We start from the raw sequence: 6,000 nt of genomic DNA on the forward strand, positions 1-6,000 counted from the left end.
AATGACAATTCTTAATGCTCACTTTGCCCCGTTCTTCTCGGTTGTCTCAACCTCTTTAATCTCTCTTCTCTCTCCACCCCCGAACCTTCTCAGGACAGATGCAAAGCAGGAACTCAAATGATTGGCCTTGGTATTTGGCCCAGAAGCAGTCAGACATGTGAGGCGAGTTGCTCACAATTTTCTCATGAAAAATTAGTAACTCAAAATTAAATTGATAAAAATTAAAATGACACACAGCAAAATGTATCACAGATGAAAATTTGATTGAAGAATGACTGTATGAAAACTACAACTATACCTTCCGCCTTGTCTTCCGAAGCAACTCTGGAGTTCTGCTTTCTTCCACGTGACGGCAGCATCCTTTCCTCCCACAAGAAGCATCAGCTTCATACCTTCCAATTCTCTGCTCTTTTATGGTATGAATCCCGGCCCCAGCTGGCCTGCATGCAAGGCAACTGGTGTCCCTTCTAAAATGCAGCCTCCAGAACAAAACAATGCTCATCAGGGTGACAACCTGAAGTTCCTCACTTCTGAAAGAGCCGACATGTTTGAAGCCATTTCCAGTTAAAGAAAAACAAAAACACAAGCTATTGCAGGGAAGTAAAATGATGAGCAATAAAATCTACAAAAATGATGCACTTTCAGAACATGCCTAAGAAAGGCATGTCTGTATTATGCCACTGGGGATAGATTTGGTTGCTGAGAAATGTATTCTGTATAACACGTGGTTTGTTGGTTCTTTAAGCAGGCTATTACTTTCTCTGTTGCTTTCCTCTTGTTTTCTAGACTCTCTAATAAAATTATGTTACAGAGGAAAATTAGAATAATATGATCAGATATGTTTTTTACAAACAAAAATGGCCACAAGTTGAAAATATTTTTTCAGCGACTGGAGTTTCAACTAGGAGAGCAGTGGTGTGAGCATCTTAAGCTTGTCCTTCAGCACTTGGGGTAAATGACAGCTGGTAGAGATGAGGTAGACTGGCAAACTGCTGTCTGAGCCCCAGATGGCTTTGAACCTACACAGCTGGTGCTTTGGACCATAAAGAGAAATAATTGCATCTGCAGAGTTTTACATGTGTTTCATTTAAGATTTGTAAGAGAACAATGTACTGTTCCCTTTTAAACTCTTGGGGTTCAGCTGCCTACTATATAGAGTCTTACTCCTTCTATTCTGGCACTTTTGCAACATGGGAAGCCTTATTTGCATTTAAATGTTATATCCGGGCGGGGGTGGGGGGACCTTTCTTGACTTAGCAGTACTGTTTCTAAGATTTCCATGTGCTTATGACTGATGGATGGATATTTAAAACAATCAAATATATTTTATTCTGTAAAACTATATTATAATCTCTTGAGGCTAACATGTTACTTAAAATAAAAAGTGTCCAAAATCCTTAGCTCCAAACATGGTGTGTGTGTGTGTGCACGCCTGTGTGCATATGCACATGGATATATATTTACAAAGAAGGAAAACAGAAAATCTCGCTATGTGCTCGTTTCCTTGAACTTTAACTTCACTTGCAAACAGGCAGATCTCATCTGTGATGTGTCTAATCAGGAAGTACTAAAGTTATTTTTGTAACTCTTTTGCAACATAAGGCTGTGTCTTTCTGCCTTCCTTGAAAATATGTCCTGTCCCTCAAATACCATGACACTTGGGTTAAAATTTGAAAAAAGCAAAACACAATTCCATGATGCCAATTTGGACTGTATCCATCCTACTCATCCAAAGTCCCAGATGTCAGGCCCCAAGAGGTCACTGTTAATTCCTTCCCCACTACTGGAAAAATTTAACTTCCTTTCATGCCATGGGGAAAATTCTCCATTTCTATTCTGCGGCATGGACTAGCATTAGCCTTGTGGCTATAGACCATTATGACAGATTCATGGTGAAGTAGGGTGAGAGAGATAGCAGAACTGATGATGATATCATGGAGAGAGGGACACGCCCAAGCTGTGTGAAAGAGCAGCAGGCAAGGCAGAACTAAGGATGGGGGTTTAAAGGACTGGAGATTACAAGTGGGAGGAAATATTCTGCAATGGCAAAAAGGTTGTTCAAATTGGATGCCTTAACATACTATCTAATTAATAAAGTGTTCAATTACATCCTAAAATTTATCCTTCCCATTAGTCTGCTAGAACAATTATGAAAAATGATTATTTTATTATTAAATGTAAAGTTACTTATCTAAATCATACAATTAACTTTTCAGAAAGAGTCAACATGGGAACTTTTCTTTTCCTTCCAACTTTTATTTTAGGTTCTGAGGGCAAATGTGCAGGTTTGTTACATGGGTATTGTGTGTCACAGAGGTTTGGTGTACAGATTTTTTTGTCACCCAGGTAATGAGCATAGTACTGTTACCAGTGGAGTGTGTCCAGGTTCTTAGTGTCTTGAACAAAGAATTGGACAAAACGCACAAACAAAGCAAGGAAAGAATGAAGCAACAAAAAGAGAGATTTATTGAAAATGAGAGGACACTCCACATGGTAGGAGTGGGCCTGAGCACAGGGGCTCAAGAGCGCTGTTACAGAATTTTCTGTGGTTTAAATACCCTCTAGAGGTTTCCACTGGTTACTCGGTGTATGCTTTATGTAAATGAAGAGGATGAAGTAAAGTTACAAAGTCATTTACTGTTGTACGCCCTATGTAAATGGAGAGGATAACTTCTGTTATAGCTGAAGTGTTTCCATTTGATTTAGTTCTACGAAGACCTTACGTTCCTTGTCTCCAAACTCTATTCTCCTGCCTCAGTACCTGATAGGTAGTTTTTCAATCCTCCTCTTCCTCCCACTTTCCCACCTCAAGTAGGCCCCGGTGTCTATTGTTCCCATCTTTAGGTCTATGTGTACTCAATATTTAGCTCCTACTTAAAAGTGAGAACATATGGTATTTGGTTTTCAGTTTCTGCATTAGTTCTCTTAGGATAATGGCCTCCAGCTTAGTCCATGTTGCTGCAAAGGACATGATTTTGGGTTTTGTTTTGCTTTTTTTTTTTTAAATCAGCATGGGAACTTTCTAAATCATGAAACATCCTGTATATTTGGATGAAGTTGTGTGGTGTCTCCCCACACCCCACCCCCATTCCATTCCCACTGACCCACTCTGGACAGCATTGCTGCATGCCCGCGGAGGACATGTCCTCTCTACTTCCTTTCTCCCCATCCCTCCTAGGGGTGTTGTATTCGGCTGTGCTCCGCACTCCATCTCTGCTTTCTCCTCTCTTAGCTCAGCTCACTGCCTGTCTGGAGAGTTCATTCTCTTCTGCATGCACACATTCTTATGATCTCCTTCCTTCTTGCTCCTTAGCCTGTCGGTTTCCTCGAAAGAATGATATTTCTTCCTCAATTTCATTAAAATCTTTGAACCAAAAATATGCGCCAATCATGGTGAAGTAACTCTCTTTCTGAGCACTTAGTTAACTTTAAATCAGGTTTACATTCATTCATGTGATTCTTCTATGAGTTTCTCTCTCCCCTACAAGAAGGTAACTCCATGAAGGTGGAGACATCTTCAGGTTCGCTCAACTTCTTTTTTGCTATTTCCCAGCTTCTTTATAGTGGCAGGCACATGGCAGACGCTCAATAAATATTTGCTGAATTAATGAATGAATGCAATAAATATTAAAAGTAATGGCCAAAACCACAATTACTTTTGCACCAACCTAATATTTATTGAACTCCTCTCTATGTAAGGTGCCGTGGACATATGGCAAATAAAATTGACAAGTCCCTGGGCTACTCCTGAAGCTTACATTCTAATCGATGAATAGATCAAATTATCCTCCTCTAAATAGAAGAAAAGGCATTTTAACTGAAAATAAACATAATAAAACCAGTATGATCAACCTCTAAAATACTTGAAAATACATATAAAATTCTATCTCCTCAATTTTTCTAGTTAAAGCTTCTCCCAGCCAGGCGCAGTGGCTCACACCTGTAATCGCAGCACTTTGAGAGGCTAAGGTCACCTGAGGTCAGGAGTTCAAGACCAGCCTGACCAACATGACGAAACCCCATCTCTACTAAAAATATAGAATTAGTTGGGTGTGGTGGCACACACCTGTAATCCCAGCAACTCAAGAGGCCAAGGCAGGAGAATCACTTGAACCCAGGAGGCAGAGGTTGCAGTGAGCCAAGATTGCACCATTACACTCTAGCCTGGGCAACAAGAGCAAAACTCCGTCTCAAAAAAAAAAAAAAACAGCCTCTCCCTAAGCTTTCAATTGGATATATTTCTTATTTTACTTCATTATTTTTCTCTTTCAATTACTAATATTATAATTTTCAACTACATATCATTGCCAACATGAGATGTTTCAGCCACAGTATATGGATAAATTTGAGATGAGCAAGGGAACCCAACCATCTTTTAGAACAGCTTTTATGGCAAAAGATATTCATGGTCTCTAACAATGCACTAAGTTAACTTTGGAAATATAGTCTATCTAAGGTGAGAGGGAATTTCAGCACAGGCAAAACACCGTGAACTGTTGAAAGAGGAATTGCGGAGTGTTAATAACTTGGCTCTTAAAAAATAAAAGATGTAAATACTTCATCTACTCATTTCGCCCAACATCATTATCAAGAGGGAGAACTCAATCATGGTCCTGCAATGTGTTAGTGCTATCTTCTTCCCAGCTGAGGGCCCATCGCACAGGCTTCTCCCATTTCAAAGGGAATAAAACAAACAAACAAAATAGCTGTCACCTCTATTGATGTGGGAAGACTATTTGCCAACTAGAAAAGGTAGGCAAAACTTTTCAGCAAATCACATGAATTCTTGTGAGGTATTAAAGTTAAAAGGCATATTGTGAGAACTTCCTTCCAATATAAATACTATTTTGATTTTTTTTTTTTTTTTCAAGCCAGAGTTTCGCTTTTGTTGCCCAGGCTGGAGTGCAATGGCGTGATGCTCACTGCAACCTCTGCCTCCGAGGTTCAAGCAATTCTCCTGCCTCAGCCTCCCAAGTAGCTGGAATTACAGGCATGCGCCACCATGTGCCCAGCTAATTTTTGTGTTTTTAGTAGCGAAGGGGTTTCACCACGTTGATCAGGCTGAATGGTCTTGAACTCCTGACCTCGGGTGATCCGCCCGCCTCTGCTTCCCAGAGTGCTGGGATTACAGGTGTGAGCCACTGTGCCCGGCCGCTATTTTGTTTTTGCAAAATTGCATTTATTTTCTTTATCTTCCTGTATTATTGCTTCCCTTTCATTCATTCATTTATCCATCAAATATTCATAGAAAGGAATATTGTGAAAAATATATAACAACATAAAAGTGTATAATACTCCCCCCTAAAAGCCTGGAAAGCAAAATTGTGCCTTGTGTACAGAATATGTACATATGCTGCATGTTACGTTGTCATTGCAGTTAAAAGACTTTAGTTATGGTAGCAGTGACTCTAAATTGAACCTAACAAGTTGAAACTCTCACTATCTTCTCTGTCACGTATTTTATATAATTATAAGTGTGGCAGAAAGCAAAAGGTGTATTAATATTTAAGATGGAATGGCATATATTCATTCAAATATATTTAATCTTCTAGTAAATTTTTATTCACATCAATTCTGCTTAAATATTTTCAAATACTTTGATAATGACTCTTTCCATGAAAGACGAAATCTGTTTTCCGCTGAGGCAAATGCTTCTTGTGAGTCTTGTTATCGTTGCTGAGAACACCCAAGTGTGTGTATACCCATGTGAATCACAGGACAGTGAGAGCATGCCGAACAACTGAATACCGGTGAGCCAAAGCGTCATGCCAGACTCTTCTACATGTCTCATTTAAAGGCACACTTGTGTTGAGACCTGTACTTGGAAAATATGATTTCCGGACAGTTTTTGCTTCCTTAAAGATTTCTTCCCATTAGGAAGAAACGTATCATGGGTCATTTCCTTTTTTATTTCTTTTCTTTTCTTTCTTTCTTTTTTTTTTTTTTTTTCTTTTTCTTTTGAGACAGAGTCTTGCTCTGTCACCCAGGCTGGAGTACAGT

This window comes from Piliocolobus tephrosceles, chromosome 11 (genome assembly GCF_002776525.5).
Source record: "Piliocolobus tephrosceles isolate RC106 chromosome 11, ASM277652v3, whole genome shotgun sequence".
NCBI classification, from domain to species: domain Eukaryota; kingdom Metazoa; phylum Chordata; class Mammalia; order Primates; family Cercopithecidae; genus Piliocolobus; species Piliocolobus tephrosceles.